Below are 15,910 nucleotides of genomic sequence, written 5' to 3'. Positions count from 1 at the left end.
TTCTTTATTACTCTTGGTAAAGATTCATTAACTCCACATGATGATTGAATGGTGCGGGTGGAAGAGAATAATTTTAAGGGCGTCTGATATTATTAGAGTGTATCCTACAATTTGTTAGAGTAGCGATGAGAGATAATGTCTATGTGGCTCTCAGCTTCATGTCAACATTGTGACGACCTGACGTCTAAAGCCACACGTTGTCATCCCAAATGATCAGCAATGTTTTAGGGAAGATTCTACTGTAAAATCAGTGAAGAAAGTACTGAAACATGAAAGTAACTGTCCTGTGTTTCCCAATGACTATGAAATTAATTACAGTAAGCATGTTCCATCCACAGTTTTTATGCTCGTAAAGTCATACCGTATTAAAAAAAAGAACGACAGCTGTGATGGAAACAGGACGTTTCGTTACAATTCTATGAACGCCGACAGATCATTTGTTTGTCCGTTCGACATGGTGGGATCTTTTTGTGTGGGTACAATTCATTATGCGAGAAATGGCGGTGGGAAGGCCTTGATGCGCAAATATTGATCTAGTAACCGTCATATCGAAGTAAACTTGGAGTTGCGATGATATGGATTGTGGTCCTCCCACTATGACTCAGAAACCATGCAGTTAATTAGGCTACAGATGAAATAAGTAATGATGAACTTTACAGGGTGGTGAAAGTGCACGGTCATGAGCTTGATGCATCTTTCCAATAAATATCGAGGGTCTTATTCTGGTGACATGATAATCGATGCTTGACTGCTTTTCCCTAATAATCTCATCATGTAGACTAGCCTACCCATACAGCCTACCTTCACTACGTCTGTGAGCTGTTGTTGGCTAGAGCACACCTGCCAGGACCAGAGGAGGCACGTTTGCTATTTAACTCAACAGTTTTTTGTGACAAAATTATGGGTAGAGTTGAAAATGCGATGGAACATGAAAACTTAAGTGAAAAATAACATTTTGTGTGGACTACGTCATCACGCGCTGATTTTTGTCCACAACAGTTCAGTTTAGCGGAACACACCACTGTTGGGAAAATGTGCCTATTTTCTTTATGCGTATTTTTGAATATGCGCATGAAAATCTGTTGCCAATGGGATGGAAACCTAGCTAATATGAGTGAAATATGAGTCAATTTGTTTTTCATGAAGTATGTTAAAAATACGTTTTTCTGTGTTGGAATGGTGTGGGCGTACCACAACAACAGAATGGTGTGGGTGGATACCGGTCATTACAAATATTCATGTGAGTAGACCACTGATCGGCCAGCTCATTTTCCTCAGAGGATGGCATCATGTTATGTGAGGAAATTGGTGAATTTGACACTATTATACCTTTGGGCACAAAATACTCTACATCTTATTAATCTTGTGCCGATAGTTTTCCATGTGTTCATTTCTTACCTGTTTCTATGTTATCTGTATTGTGTTCTTGAACTTGAAAATGGTTTTCTGTTGATTCACATGTAATATATGAATGTCATTTTATACTGTAACTTGCGTACCACTTAGTTGGTGCAGTACAGTCAGTGGCGTAGCGCATGTTCACGGGGGGGCCACCGCAAGGTTCGAGGAAGGACCTTTATTGCCCAACAAGTGTTTAAAGGCCATGATTGTTTAATTCTAAAAATGGAATTATTCAAATATGTAATACACATCTCCAAACTTCTCTTTGTTTTGTTTTATAGCACTGTTAAAGACTCCAGGGCTAATCTTGTTAGCATTTTGGCATGTTTTTCTAGATTTAGAACATAAAATAACATTTATGAAGCAGACATTATTCCTTAGGTCTAGCATAGCAAATACTTCAATGTTGCAGAACGGTGATTACAATATCTTTTCAGAAAATTGACTAAAACAAATATCTTAAGAGGGTTAGTCATCAGTGACGGAGCCACTGACAGAGTTGACAACAGATACTCAAAACAGACATATGTTTTCCTCATAAAATAAAGTTCAGTACCAACATTTGTAAATATGGAAAATGATTCAATTGAAAATCCCCAATAAAAACATAACCATTCTGTCAGATCTTTCAGGACTCAGACAGAGTTGACGTTAGAGAAAAATCTGACAGAGTTGATGTTTTACGGAATTGACAAAAATTGTATACCACTTTACTCAAGTGGTGTACACAGTAGCAATTTTGTTTTTCCTCAGTTGCTTTATAACTCTAAAACCGAATGAAATGTGACATATTTGGACCAAAATTCATACCATAGTCTATCTTAATCTATCAGGCAGATGGAGTTGACAGATTATGGTTGTCACCATGGTGATTCCAATATTGTTTGTTTTAATCTATCAAAAGTAGAGAACTTTACAGACCATGAGTGGTTTTGTTGCCATGTAATGAGTACATGAATAAGGGGTCCTTGTGGTATAGCTGACCCTGCTCATTCCTGATTAAGTCAACCAAATCTCTGGACACACATTTTAGGAATCAAAGTTTTGAGAGAAATATTCTTTCAAGTCACAGAGGGATATTCCAAGAAATTACATCCTATAATTTTTCAGTTAATATACATTTTTGCCCGTTATTACATTTGAAACCGTTTTTTGGAGAGTTTGAAATTGGGACCCTTTGCTCCGGACAAGGGCGTTTCCAGGCAAAGAGCCGACATGGAAATGAATAAAAACAAATCTTTTCCCTTATAAAATAATGCAACAAAATCCAAAGCTCGTTCCACCCCGTGTGGGGGCTGCGGTGGTGCTACGTCAGTGAGCCCGCTTCAGCTCAATCAAAAATACATTCTGTCCATGTGCAGATTAAATTAATGAAATATGTTATTGCTCTTAAAATGAATTCTATGGAGATATGGCTTCAATCAATACCATCTTCTTCCAGAGAAGCGTAATGAAAGTTGGCTATTTAGTGTTTTAAAATATGCTCTGTGATTATTCCACTGGAGCTTGACCTTGCAAAGTTGAGATAATAAAAAGAGACCAAGAACAATGAACATCAAATACTTCAAGGAGATATGTGTTTCTCTGCCTTTCCTCCTGAATTGGCTTACTTTAATTGCACAGATATTGAAAGCCTTGTCAGTAAGATCCATGGGAAATGGATCATTGTCATTACGGACGCACTGATGTTGTCTGAAGGACAAGCTCTGCTTTTTAATTCAGTAATTGAGTTCTGGGTAAAGAAAGTTAAAAAATAAATTCAAATCAGCATTGAACGTGAACCTCATGCATAGTGTTTTATAGTGTTTTAATCATGATTCTTGTGTACTGTCATCTTTTTTTAAATACATAATTGTTGTGATGAATTTCCTTAGGTTTATCAAGGAATGACTGGCTGAACATAAAAATTGTTTAAGAATGCAAAGGATGATTAAATAAGAAGATTTATCTTCTTAGGTTTTTGACAATCTTTCAACCACTGTAACTCATCTTTATCTCATCCAGCCCCTATCAACACTGTATCAATCCTTTTCCATTTTGTACAACAACTGTCATATATATCTCATCCAGCCCCTTTCAAACGTGTATCCAATCCTTTTCCATTTTGTACAACAACTGTCATATATATCTCATCCAGCCCCTATCAAAACTGTGTCAATCTTTTCCATTTTGTACAAAACTGTCATCTTTATCTCATCCAGCCCCTTCAACACTGTATCAATCCTTTTCCATTTTGTACAACAACTGTCATATATATCTCATCCAGCCCCTTTCAACACTGTTATCAATCCTTTTCCATTTTGTACAACAACTGTCATGTTTATCTCATCCAGACCCTCAACACTGTTTCAATCCTTTTCCATTTTGTACAACAACTGTCATATATATCTCATCCAGCCCCTTTCAACACTGTATCAATCCTTTTCCATTTTGTACAACAACTGTCATATATTCTCATCCAGCCCTATCAACACTGTGTCAATCCTTTTCCATTTGTACAACAACTGTATCTTTATCTCATCCAGCCCCTATCAACACTGTATCAATCCTTTTCCATTTTGTACAACAACTGTCATCTTTATCTCATCCAGCCCCTTTCAACACTGTATCAATCCTTTTCCATTTTGTACAAGAACTGTCATGTTTATCTCATCCAGCCCCTTCAACAATGTCTTCAATCCTTTTCCATTTTGTACAAACACTGTCATATTTATCTCATCCAGCCCCTTTCAACTATCAATCCTTTTCCATTTTGTACAACAACTGTCATGTTTACTCATCCAGCCCTTTCAACACGTATCAATCCTTTCCCATTTTGTACAACAACTGTCATGTATATCTCATCCAGCCCCTTTCAACACTGTATCAATCCCTTTCCATTTGTACAACAACTGTTATCTTTATCTCATTCAGCCCCTTTCAACACTGTATCAATCCTTTTCCATTTTGTACAACAACTTTTACATTTACATTTAAGTCATTTAGCAGACGCTCTTACAACAACTTTTACAACAACTGTCATGTTTATCTCATTCTGGTGTTAATATTCAGAATAAATTTTATCTCTTAATATTCATGGGATGTATCATTTATTCCTCACAACTTCTTCACACCCTTAGGATATACTCACCCTGATTGATGTAATGTTCAATTTGTTTGCTCTGTGAATGCAAATCCTCTGATGTTGGAACTGTTGCTTCCTGCCTCGCTCACTTTAAACCAATGGCTAGTTTTCCATCTGCTCATTTCCATGTCTATGAACTTGAAGTGACATTGAGCACAGGGGAAGAGCTGTCTAAAATAAAACATAATCATTAATAATAATTTATTACATTTGTAAAGTGCTTTTCATTATACAAGAATAATCTCAAAGTGCATAATAATGGCACTTTGTTGGACTTTCTTATCAGAAATATTTAGGAATATCTTAAACAAACTGCATCTGCTTACATGTAAGTGATTTGGCAGTCATGTTTGGATATATTTTTTGGTCTACTAGTAATACCCGATGGTATGGTCTGAATTTCAGTATGGACAACAATCAGCACTCTGCTTCCTACACTCTTAGAGAAAAAGGTTTATTCTAGAACCTTAAATGGTTCTTCGGCTGGCCCCATAGGAAAACCTTTTGAAGAACCCTTTTTGGTTCCAGGTAGAACCCTTTTGGGTTCCATGTAGCACCCTTTCGACCGAGGGTTCTACATGAAACCCCAAAAGGTTCTACATAGAACCAAAAAGGGTTCTGCCTGGAACCAAAAAGGGTTATCCTATGGGGAGAGCCGAAGAACCCTTTTGGAACCCTTTTTTCTAAGAGTGTACAGTGTAAAGTTTCAATAGGTACATATTCTTCAGTTGGAAAAAGTTATGATCCTCTAGATATTCTGCTGGACCGTCAAGGTTACCCCCATGAGAGTGGCGGTGCTCCAAATAATTTGGCGTTACTCTTCCCTCTCTGAACTTTTGATGGATGATGGTGCTGCCGGTGAGGAGTAGGTCCTGTCTGCTGGCTGAGGCATGGCTAACTGATGAATAGAGGGCCACTCTCTCACTCAATACCGTCTGGCCTTGATAAGTATTTCTATTGATTCATTATCAGTGATTATGTAAAAGATGTACACCCATATTTCATACTGATGAATAGCTTGTATATCCAATGTGTCTGAGTCACAGAGTTCAGTTGTTACGTGGAAACTATTTCAAAGGCCATGCTTTGAATGTGATACATTGTTAAACAGTGTATTCAAGTTTGACTATAGTGTTAGACTGAAAACTTACCAATCATTTGTTATAGAAAAGGTATTTGTTGGCAATGGAAATTAAAATGTGGGTCCGGATTAAAAGTATGTTAGTACAGACATTTTTATATCCACTACCGGTAAAAAGTTTTAAAACACCTACACATTCAAGGGTTTTTCTTAATTTTTACTATTTTCTTCATTGTAGAATAATGGCGAAGACATCAAAACTATACATAACACATATGGAATCATGTAGTAACCAAAAAAGTGTTAAATAACTCAAAATAAATGTTATATTTGAAATTATTCAAATAGCCACCCTTTGCATTGATGACAGCTTTGCACACTCTTGGCATTCTCTCAACCAGCTTTATGAGGTAGTCAAATGGAATGCATTTCAACTAACAGATGTGCATTCTTAAAAGTTAATTTCCTTCTTAATGCTTTTGAGCCAATCAGTTGTGTTGTGACAAGGTAGGGGGGATATACAGAAGATGGCCCTATTTGGTAAAAGACCAAGTCCATGTTATGGCAAGAACAGCTCAAATAAGCAAAGAGAAACAACAGTCCATCATTACTTTAAGACATGAAGGTCAGTCAATATAGAACATTTCAAGAACTTGGCTCTCATGAGGACCGCCACAGGAATGGAAGACCCAGAGTTACCTCTGCTGCAGAGGATACGTTCATTAGAGTTACCAGCCTCAGAAATTGCAGCCCAAATAAATGCTTCACAGAGTTCAAGTAACAGACACATCTCAACATCAACTGTTCAGAGGAGACTGTGTGAATCAAGCTTTCATGGTTGAATTGCTGCAAAGAAACCACTACTAAAGGACACCAATAAGAAGAAGAGACTTGCTTCGGCCAAGAAACACGAGCAATGGACATTAGACCGGTGAAAATCTGTCCTTTAGTCTGGAGTCCAAATTGGAGATTTTTGGTTCCAACCGCCGTGTCTTTGTGAGATGAGGTGTGGGTGAATGGATTATCTCTGCATGTGTATTTCCCCCCGTGAAGCATGGAGGAGGATGTGCTATGGTGTGGGGGTGCTTTGCTGGTGACACTGTCCGTGATTTTTTTTAAATTCAAGGCACACTTAACCAGCATGGCTACCACAGCATTCTGCAGCGATATGCCATCCCATCTGGTTTGCGCTTAGTGAGACTATCATTTGTTTTTCAACCGGACAATGACCCAACACACCTCCAGGCTGAGTAAGGGCTATTTTACCAAGAAGGAGAGTGATGGTCTTGTTGCATCAGATAACCTGGCCTCCACAATCCCCCAACCTCAACCAAATTGAGATGGTTTGGGATGAGTCGGGCCACAGAGTGAAGGAAAAGCAGCCATGAAGTGCTCAGCATATGTGGGAACTCCTTCAAGACTATTGGAAAAGCAATCCAGGTGAAGCTGGTTGAGAGAATGCCAAGAGTGTGCAAAGCTGTCATCAAGGAAAAGGGTGGCTATTTGAAGAATCTCAAATACAAAATATATTTTGATTTGTTTAACACTTTTTTGGTTACTGAATGATTCCGTATGTGTTATTTCATAGTTTTGATGTCTTCACTATTTTTCTACAATGTAGAAAAAAGTCAAATAAAGAAAAATCCTTGAATGAGTAGGTGTTCTAAAACTTTTGACCGGTAGTGTATATTTTGCCAGAAAACGGTCATTAGTTGTTTTTAGTTTATATTCATAGAGCGTGTATGTACTTCTCTCACAGAACATGTGCAATTGCAGATTCGCTGTTTTTATTTCCTTTTTTTCCCTCTGGGCTATAGATTTATACGAGCCCTGTTCATCCAGAGATTTGAGAATCCTAGATTTACTGAACATGGTGTGAAAATCCCACTAAGTCACGAGAGCAGACCACAAGCCCTGGAGGATATACAGTACATAAATCCCTCATTTAAATGTGAATAATTCCTGAACATTACTCTCCAGCTGTTGTGATAATGTGTATAGATTGAGCACAGTAAGCTGAGTTAATGAAGGGTAAATATCTACCAGCTATTTCAACTTTTTCCTTAATAGAATGCAGGTACTGTATCTGTACAGTACTGTATGTAGTTGCATCAGATATCATGTACATTTCTCCACCTTGTGGCTTTGAATGCTTCTTCTTTGATAAGAGCAAAATGAAAAGAAAGATCAGTCATTACTGCACATTTGAACCTACTCTATGATGCAATGTCAAATCCAGTTAACCCAGGTGCAGTAAGTTAAGCGTGCAAAGATGAGTCTAACTTTCAATCCCTTGCAAATCCTCCGGGGTTGGTTTCTGAGTTCAGCGGAAAGGGAAGGATGCGGAAACCATCAAAGCCTCCCCAGGATCTCGACCATCAATGAGACCCAGCTATAGCCCCTACACAGCCTGCTGTGAGGAGAAAGAATACCTCACTCTGTACCTCAAATAGAGATACTGTGGCCAAAGTGTCTTAAAAGATCAAAATTGCTTTCCGAACTGAAGGGGTAGAGAAGACTAGCAACAACAGATATAGTACTATGGTCCATGTCAAACAAAAACAGATCATCATCAACAAAATGTCATATCTGATAGCAACACATCTACTTCCAAAGATCAAGTCATGATGACAAACTTATTTGAATATGTGGTTTATGGTGTGCGATGGGTACTAGAGTAGAACATCATTGAAATAGACCCTCGGTCCATTTAGCTCTACCCCCATCACGGTAGTAAATCGTACCTCCAGGAGTTGGTTGCGTAATGAATCCCATTGTTCCGCTTGGACAGCCTTGTTGAAGTATGATAAGTTGTCCTGGCATTTAGAATGCTCATATAGCTGGGATGTGATCATCAGGTTCATCTGGATCATTGTGTGTAATGTCATCCCACACTTAAAATAATGGACGCTAATTGGATAAAGAGTCACATTCAAACTGTGATTTATTGTAGTTAGCTGGTTCCATTATGGACATAGACCTACGTTATTGTATTGCTAGTCTTCTGTTTTTCCTCTCTCGTGTGTATGTTTAGATAGAATCGAAAGACGTAACCAGTCTTGATACTACGAAGCAATTCTTTTCTCACTTGATTTGTATTTATTTATATATTTCCTTTTGTATTTCTCAAAAGAAATCATGGCGAAGAGGAGTTCAATGCCAACATACACAAGGCCTGTTATTTTTGTTGCGACTGATGTGAATTCTTTGAAATGTCCCTTGAAGGCTGACTGCATGCTTTCTTTTGAACAAAAAGAGCACGAGCACAGCTGTGTGCCTAGAGGAGCATGCATTTGGTCAAGTCCCTCCCCAGCACTGGCTGCTCTGACTCTGCAGAGGCTCCTCTTAAGACATAGGCTGTATCATACTGTATTAAGGATTTCTGCTTGGCTCTTCAGGCCCTTTTTGCAACAATGGTTTGTTTGCTCTGTTTTGGCTTTCAGGACAGGAGGGGGCACAGTGAATTTTACCACTATCATTATGTTTTGTATCTGTGTGTGTGTGTGTGTGTGTGTGTGTGTGTGTGTGTGTGTGTGTGTGTGTGTGTGTGTCCTGTGGTGTGTCTGTGTCTGTGTCTCTGTGTCTGTGTTGTGTTGTGTCTGTGTCTGTGTGTGTGTGTGTGTGTGTGTGTGTGTGTGTGTGTGTGTTTTATCAGGATGATCAAAAAATGGCCTCCTGCACTTGCAGTGAAGTGGTCCCAGTACTGCTTCTTTTTACTGCGATGGCTTTTATCTCGATCCCAAATAATGCCCAAAAAAGATACTTTGTTAAATTAATTCAGCACCTTAGATGTCCAATGCTTTTGTCCACTTTGTTCCTTTAGGCTCTCTATTTCCTAGGCTCTCTGTGGCTTTTATCTAGCACCCCATCCTGTGTTGAGATGAAAGAGGGCGGCAGTGCCACTCCAAACCTTTTGTTACCAATCCCCCGGTACCAAGATTGGACCAATATAGACACAGAATTACCTCCATGGGCCCACATGCACGGGACATTGGCAAGTCATTCATTAAATTTGTGTTTTGATAGAGAAAAGTCAAGCAGTCTAGACTTCCCAAATGGAGAGTTCACTTGCAGACAATTAAGCCCAGTCAGTCCAGAGATCACATTCTCTTTTACCAGTAATACTGTCTATAGTTGAAATGTAGAAACACTTTCAACTGCCATAGCATATGAAACAGTTTTGGAGGTAGTAGAATATGTTCAGAATAGAATGTATTCAACCAAAATTATTCCAAAATGGGATAAACGTTGTACTGATTTTCTACCAGTGTGCAGTTTAATGGTATGGTATCAACAAAATGCATCTCTCTTTTTGCAGTGAGAAAGAAAATATGAGTCTCCTTCATTCATTTTTTTTCATCAATTGCAGAGGTAGATGCATATAATTGACTCCAAATTGCCAAATCTCATATTAATCTGTGAGAAGTTGCAAGGAACATATTTTCTTAATAGAGCTTAAGAGTCTCAAATAGCTATTAGCAAAAGTGTGTTCTTGCATGGGTTCAGAGGAGATTTATGTTTTAAGAAATAATTACAGCCTGCCTCCTAATAGACTTGTCCCATAGTCAGTATGACATATATTAGCTGACCTTATAGTCCTCTTCATAAATCAGTGAGCCCAGTAATTTTACATTTAAATCTGCTCCTGGAGCAGAACTAATCAGCAATATAGTTTCAAAGCAGGTTGGGTTGGTTGCAGAGAGAGACGCTCAAGACTTTTCCATTGAGTCGCCCTGGAAAGAGAGCTTTCCTTCCTGCATCGCTGCTCGAGGTGACATGACAATATGGAGCATATTACAGAGCAAGGTTAATTAAGGTTAATTCATCCAATTTGAACAATAGGTGCTCTTAAATCTGCGATATCACCCGTTATCAAATAAATGTCTCGTCGTTCCCTGTGGTCGAAAGATACAGTATGAATGTCCTTCTTATCGCTGTCTGTGTCCCCAAACGGTCAAATTCTTTCTAACTTGGCCCATTTTTGTGTAGACAGGTTTCACTTGCAGTAAATTACCACTGGTTATATTCATACTGTCCCCACTTTAAACAGTGTCAATACAAACAAACAAAATGGAACATTCAGTAATGTTTGGGAAATATCAAAGGGAGAAGAGGAAAATCAGGGGAATTTGTCCACAAGCTCGACTGCTGCTGTTTTGTCTTTGTGTGATATCTACAGTACCTGTCTGTGCAGCTTTTTCCCCCCAAACAGTTTTGCAGAACTGCTCCTTTCATGTCTGTGGTAGGTATGGCATTATTCCAAATTGAATCACTGCTCACAGCCTCTTGAAAGGAATTGAGAAGTTCCCGATTGCAGTTCCCATATTTATCCAGGTCCCACCCGAGACGCTCTGCACACTCATCCATGAAGACTGTTCTTTGCTCTCCGAATTACCTTTACCCAGATCCGCCGGGCAACAATGGCGAGGGAAATTGCAGGAGACTGTTGCGACCTGTTATTGTTTTCCATCAATTGTCAAACATAAATTAGTTTCAATAAAAAGGTAATTTTAGTTTCTAAGCCATTTTTGAATTGCTTTGTAATGTTTGCGGTAGTGAGAGTGATGAATAAAACACAATCGAAACCTGATAACCACTGGAGCCATTAAAATCCTTCATGTGTGACTTAGGTTAAGCAAAATACCTTCAGCATACTGGAGTCCTTATTTGTTTTGGAGCCCCTATTTATTTGGGCCTTATTGGTTTTATCCGCAACATTTTGGGTCTAATATCGCCTTTTTGATGTTCCCGAAGACTATGGCTTCGTAATTTCAGACGTGAAATGACATGATGAAAGTTATTTTTCCGTCTGCCCCAGCTGTGATATTTGTTTCGGCAGGCTCAGCCGTGCAACAATGATTGTAATCTAGTGTGGATAACTGTAATAATCATGTGGTAGTGATTCTTATATGGTTGCACCCTGTTGTATATGCTGTTTGATACCCTATTAAATATCCAAGATGTAATAGAAGGAGTGCTAATCAAATGGTTGTTTGTGTAGTGTTCAATTGATTGAACAATGTTTACTGCAGGGTTCCCCAACTGGTGGACTGCAAGAAATTGACTGCAAGAAGCCCAAACAGATATAATATTTGACTATATAACATAATAATTTCAAACCTGGTGTACATTTGTATATGATCACGTGTCTCTCTTCCAAGACACCATTGTAGCTTTGTGTATAGCGGTTTCCTCATGCTCATGGAATGACCCGCTTCCCTTCTAAGTTCAAGTCCAACTTTGTTTATTTGTCATATACACATGATATAAAAAGAGTACACAGTGCAATGAAATGCTAACTTGCAGGGTCGCCTCTCGGCAATGCAACAACAATAGAAAAGGTATGTAGCTTTAGTGAATAAAAAGAGTAAAATAAATAAAAGCTCAATGAAGTAGATCCTGTAGATCACTTCATTACTCCCTTCTTGTTTACAAAGCTCTGCTCCACAAGTGTCCAATATACCTCACTTCCCTGTTGAAATATACATATATGAGAAACCAAACCCGTTTGCAGGGTTGGGTAACTCTCGAGGTCCTGCTTGTCTCCACAACATTTGGTAAATCTGCTTTTAGTCATAACGCACCACAGTTATGGAATGCCTTACAAAACAAATTACACCTGGATTTCCTGGTGTCAATAGGGCAGTTTAAAACTCTGTTGTTAAATTAGTTCACTGAAGTGTCCAATTGTTTCAATTCATTGTTATAACTTGTTGTAATAATCTGAAGTTATATATTCATAGCTGTCTTGTAGTTTTTATCTTTTTGTTGTTGTGTTGATGGAATTTTTGTCATCAGGGCACCATTGCAAATGAGATGTGGTCTCAATTGGGCTCCCCTGAATAAAGAAAAGTAAATACAAATAATTTAACCAATTTATACGTTTTTTACAAATAGTTGCATAGACTAATGTATATGGAAATAACAGACATGAGACAAGCATGTTTACCTGTAGAATGGAATAAGACCTCTATGATTAATTTCCTTTTTTCAATTCTACCACCTCAACATTGCCCATTTTAAACAGGGTTAAATATCTAGTTGTAGTAAAGGTCAGCTTCAGTCCACAGGGGGGCACTACTTCAGAACAAGCATTTCGCTAACTCTGTCTGACACCCAATAACTAAAGGAGGCTGAGCGCTTATTAGCATTAGCTACCACCTTCCCTGCACAAACCTGTGGCTAAACCTGCTGCTGCTGTGGCTGCACTTTGACTTTCTGGCTGTTCTGCCCTCTCAATCACTGCTGCCTGCTCATGCTCAACCTGCTCGGTTTTCTGCCTCTCTTTTGGAAGAAGTTCAGAATATCCATATTTGCTCTGCAGCCTCTGACTGAGTGACAGGCGTTTTGCTGAGTGATGACATTGACATCTAAACGGTGCTGTAGGTCTGTGGGAGAGGTCAAGGGACGTGAGCGGTCCACTGCGTTGTGAAATCTCGACCAAATACAATACATATATAACCAAAAAAGTGTTAAACAAATCAAAATATATTTGAGATTTTAGATACTTCAAAGTAGCCACCATTTGCCTTGATGACAGCTTTGCACACTCCTGGCATTCTCTCAACCAGCTTCACCTAGAATGCTTCTCCAACAGTCTTGAAGGAGTTCCCACATATGCTGAGCACTTGTTGGCTGCTTTTCCTTTACTTTGCGGTCCAACTCATCCCAAACCATCTCAATTAGGTTGAGGTCGGGTGATTGTGGAGGGCAGGTCATCTGAAGCAGCACTCCATCACTCTCCTTCTTGGTCAAATAGTTCTTACACAACCTGGAAGTATGTCCTGTTAAAAAAAAAATTATAGTTCCACTAAGCGCAAACCAGATGGGATGGCGTATCGCTGCAGAATGCTGTGGTAGCCATGCTGTCACGCCCTGACCTTAGTTATATATGTTTTCTGTATTATTTTGGTCAGGGTGTGACGTGGCTGGGTATGCGTGTTTTGTGTTGTCTAGGGTTTTTGTAGATCTATGGGTTTTTGTAAGTCTAGGTTATTGTAGGTCTATGGTGGCCTGAATTGGTTCCCAATCAGGCAGCTGTTTATCGTTGTCTCTGATTTGGGATCCTATTTAGGTTGCCATTTTTTCATGGGTTATTGTCTATGTGTAGTTGCATGTCAGCACTCGTTTGATTAGCTTCACGTTCGTTTTGTTATTTTGTTAGTTTGTTTAAGTGTTCTTCAAGTGTTCCCACCATAAAAGGACCAAGCAGCGTGATAAAGAGGAGTGGACATCATGGACCCGGGAGAAAAATGAGTGGAGGACATCCTGGACCTGGGAGGAGGTAATGGCAGGGGACAAGAACTTGCCATGGAAGCAGGTGGAAACAGCGCAGGAGGAGCGGCGATACTACGAGGAGAAATACCGGAGAATAGAGGAACGGCGACGATATGAGGGTACATGGCTAGCACGGAAGCCCGAGAGGCAGCCCCAATATTATTTTTTTTGGGGGGGGCACACGAGGAGATTGGCTGAGTCAGGTAGGAGTCCTGAGCCAACTCCTCGTGCTTACCGTGGGGAGCGTGTTACTGGTCACGGTGTCTCCAGTGCGCTATTCTAGCCCGGTGCGCTCTATTCCAGCTCCTCGCATTGGCTGGGCTAGAATGGGCATCCAGCCAGGAAGGAAGGTGCCGGCTCAGTGCTCCTGGTCTCCAGTATACCTCCTTGGACCAGGATATACTGTGCCAGCTCTGAGCACTATGTCTCCGGTGAGTCTGCACAGCCCAGTGCGTTCTGTGCCAGCGTTTTGCAGGGCGAAAATAAACATCCAGCCAGGACGGGTTGTGTCAGCTCTACACTCCAGACCTCCAGTACGCCCTGTTCCTCCTCCCCGCACTCGCCCTGAGGTGCGTGTCCCCAGCCCGGTACCACCAATTCCGGCACCACGCACCAGGCCTCCAGTGCGCCTCCAGGGTCCAGTACGCCCTGTTCCTGCTCCCCGCACACGCCCTGAGGTGCGTGTCCCCAGTTCCTGCACCACGCACCAGGCCTACAGTGCGCCTCGGCAGTACAGAGCGTCCGGCAACAGTACCCAGTCCAGAGCGTCCGGCGACGGTACCCAGTCCGGAGCGTCCGGCGACGGTACCCAGTCCGGAGTGTCCGGCGACGGTCCCCAGTCCAGAGCGTCCGGCGACGATCCCCAGTCCGGAGCGTCCGGCGACGATCCCCAGTCCGGGTTCTCCGGCGACGGTCCCCAGCCCGGGGTCTCCGGCGACGATCCACAGTCCAGAGCCTCCGGCGATGAGCCACGGTTCAGCTCAACAAAGGCGGAGGGACCAGGGTAAAGATGGGGGGCGGCGTCCAGAACCAGAGCTGCCACCGAGGGTAGATGCCCACCCGGATCCTCCCCTATAAGTTCAGGTCGGGAGTCCGCACCTTTGGGGGGGGTACTGTCACGCCCTGACCTTAGTTATATATGTTTTCTGTGTTAATTTGGTCAGGTCAGGGTGTGACGTGGGTGGGTATGCGTGTTTTGTGTTGTCTATTTTTTTTTTTAGATCTATGGGGTTTTTGTAAGTCTAGGTTATTGTAGGTCTATGGTGCCCTGAATTGGTTCCCAATCAGAGGCAGCTGTTTAACGTTGTCTCTGATTGGGGGTCCTATTTAGGTTGCCATTTACCATTTAGGTTTTGTGGGTTATTGTCTATGTGTAGTTGCATGTCATCACTCGTTTGATTAGCTTCACATTCATTTTGTTATTTTGTTAGTTTGTTTAAGTGTTCTTCGTTAATTTGCGACTGCACATGGGGACAAAGATCGTACTTTTTGGAGAAATGTCCTCTGATCTGATGAAGCACAAATAGAGCTCTTTGGCCATAATGACCATCATTATGTTTGGAGGAAAAAGGGGGATGCTTGCAAGCCGAAGAACACCATCCCAAACGTGAAGCACGGGGATGGCAGCATCATGCTGTGGGGGTTCTTTGCTGCAGGAGGGACTGGTGCGCTTCACAAAATAGATGGCATCATGAGGCAGGAGAATTATGTGGATATATTGAAGCAACATCTCAAGACATTAGTCGGGAAGTTCAAGCTTGGTCGCAAAGGGTCTTCCAAATGGACAATGACCCCAAGAATACTTCCAAAGTTGTGGCAAAATGGCTCTAAGGGCAACAAAGTCAAGGTATTGGAGTGGCCATCACAAAGCCCTGACCTCAATCCTATAGAAAATTAGTGGGCAGAACTGAAAAAGCGTGGGCGAGCAAGGATGCCTACAAACCTGACTCAGTTACACCAGCTCTGTCAGGAAGAATGGGCCAAAATTCACCCAACTTATTGTGGAAAGCTTGTGGAAGGCTACCTGA

General features: G+C 40.9%; 1 protein-coding gene across 3 annotated transcripts in view; it reads left to right on the top strand.

Annotated features, from left to right (window-relative positions):
* Positions 1–15,910, top strand: part of cntn4 (contactin 4) — a 178,035-nt gene that overhangs the window by 56,349 nt on the left and 105,776 nt on the right. The window lies entirely within an intron of this gene.

The sequence above is a fragment of the Salvelinus sp. IW2-2015 genome, linkage group LG11, assembly GCF_002910315.2.
Source record: "Salvelinus sp. IW2-2015 linkage group LG11, ASM291031v2, whole genome shotgun sequence".
NCBI lineage: Eukaryota > Metazoa > Chordata > Actinopteri > Salmoniformes > Salmonidae > Salvelinus > Salvelinus sp. IW2-2015.
Note: the sequence above shows the minus strand (reverse complement) of the source record. Positions and strands in the feature narration are given on the sequence as shown.